Below are 2,296 nucleotides of genomic sequence, written 5' to 3'. Positions count from 1 at the left end.
TATACATAATAAAAATTTTATTTATATCCCGCCCCTTCTTATAATCAGGGCGGCGTACAACAGGATTAAAATACAATCAAAACACAAAGACAAGAAAAATTAAAATCATATACAGCAATCATATAAAAATAACAACAAAAAAGCCCCATAGCCCAACCTCTTGGCCACGGAAGAGGAGGAGGCCCACAGGATTTTTTCGGGGATGCCTGTTGGAACAGGAAGGTTTCAAGTCCTTCCTGAATTGGGCCAGGGTGGTGACGAGCGGAGCTCGGTGGGCAGCGTGTTCCAAAGGGTGGGGCAGCCGTGGAGAATATCCTCCGTGTGTGGAGGATAACCTAGCCCCAGGCACCTTTAGTAATTGCTGCCAACGTTCTGAGGGGGCGAGGTGGAATATATGGGGAGAGGCGGTCCTTTAGGTATCCTGGGCCCAAGCCATTTAGGGCTTTATAGGTAATTACCAACACCTTATATTGGCTCGGAAGCGGATGGGCAGCCAATGGAGGTCTTTCAAAACGGTGTTATATGGCTGGTCCTGGAAGCACCAGTGACCAGCCGGGCTGCCCATGTTCTGCACCATTTGCACTTCTGAGTTTGGTATAGGGTTGCCCCATGTAGAGTACATTGCAGAAGTCCAGTCTCGAAGTTACCAGAGCATGTACAACAGTTCTCTAGGTCCCTCTGGGCCAGGTATGGGCGCATGGGCGAAAAGCCGAAGCTTGATAACAGGTGCTCTTGACCGTCGCATTCACCTGAGCTGTCAGGTGAAGCGACGAGTCAAGAAGCACCCCAGACTGCGCACGGAGTCCTTTACAGGGGCGTGACCCCGTTCAGGACAGGTGGAACCACCGCCATTCCTGGACCAGGAGAACCTATCACTAGTACCTCCGTTTTCCTCTGGATTCAATTTGAGTCGGTTTTCCCTCATCCAGCCCCTTACTGACTCTAGATAGGCCACGAGAGGAGGCGCCACCCCAGTCACTGCATCAGTCGGAGACATAGAGAAAATAATTTGGGTGTCATCAGCGTACTGATAACCCCGCGCCCCATGTCTCCGGATGATCTCTCCCAGCGGTTTCATGTAAATGTTTATAGCATGGGAGACAGAATGTCCTTGAGGGAACCCGGTTTTAAGGGCCTCTCGTCAGAGCACACGTCTCCCAGCGACCATTGGGAACTCCCGGGTGTAGGGCGGAACCACTGGAGCGCATGCCCCCGATCCCCACCTCTGCCAGGCGTCCCAGAAGGATACCATGGTCTATGGTATCGAAAGCCGCTGAGATGTCCAAGAGCACCAACAGGACACGCTTCCCCATCGATGCTCAGACGGAGATCATCGACCAAGGCAACCATGGCCGTCTCAACCCCGTAACCCGCCCGGAAGCCAGTTTGAAATGGGTCAGATAATCCGTTTCATCCAAGACCGCCTGAAGCTGGATCGCAACCGCCCTCTCGATCACCTTACCCAAAATGGAAGCAGCGAAACAGGCCGATATTATTATGTACCAGGGGTCGAGGGAGGGCTTTTTTAAAATAGGTTTTACAATGGCCAATTTAAGTTGTGATGGAAATAGCCCATCCCTCAGAGATGTATTAACTATCCGGCGTAACAATGATGTTACCGCTGGTCCCTGGGCCGCTAACATGAGGGACAGGTCAAGAGAGCAGGTTGTTTTCCGAACACTTCCAAGGATCTTGTCCACATCCTCAGTACTCACCAACTCAAAGATCCAGTTTAACATATCCACGGAGGCTCTGGACACTTCTACCCTAGTTCTGCTGAAATGTCGGCGTTCAGACCTTCGCTTATACGAGAGGTTTTATCCGCAAAAAGTCGTTGAACAAGTCACAGCAGGCCTTAGAAGGTTCAAGGATCTGGTTCAGGGCGGGAGGGAGCTGAGTTAACTCCTGACCACCCTGAACACCCTGCCGGACGCGATCCGCGGACGCAATACGAGCACCATAGAACGATTCTTTGTTGCTCGTATTGCCTCTCCGTAGTCCTTAACAGTTGGTCTAGGAGAGCCTTGTCGTCTAAGCGAAGGTGTTTCCGCCAACGGTACTCTAGCCGTCGCAGAATCCGCTTCCTCGCCCGAGATTTCCGTATACCAGGGCTTACGTTTATTGAGCAGGCCTGAGAGGCGCTTGGGAGCGATACTGTGTATAGCCCGAAAGACGGTATTCCAAATACCGGTGAGGGCATCAACAGAGTCGCCGTCATTACCAACCGTGAGCCCCTTAAGGCTTCCTGGAACCTCTCAGGTTCCATCAGCCTTCGAGGGTGGACCATCCTAACTGG

Source organism: Sceloporus undulatus, chromosome 5, assembly GCF_019175285.1.
Source record: "Sceloporus undulatus isolate JIND9_A2432 ecotype Alabama chromosome 5, SceUnd_v1.1, whole genome shotgun sequence".
In the NCBI taxonomy this organism is placed as follows: Eukaryota; Metazoa; Chordata; class Lepidosauria; order Squamata; family Phrynosomatidae; genus Sceloporus; species Sceloporus undulatus.
This window is presented reverse-complemented; position numbering follows the sequence as displayed.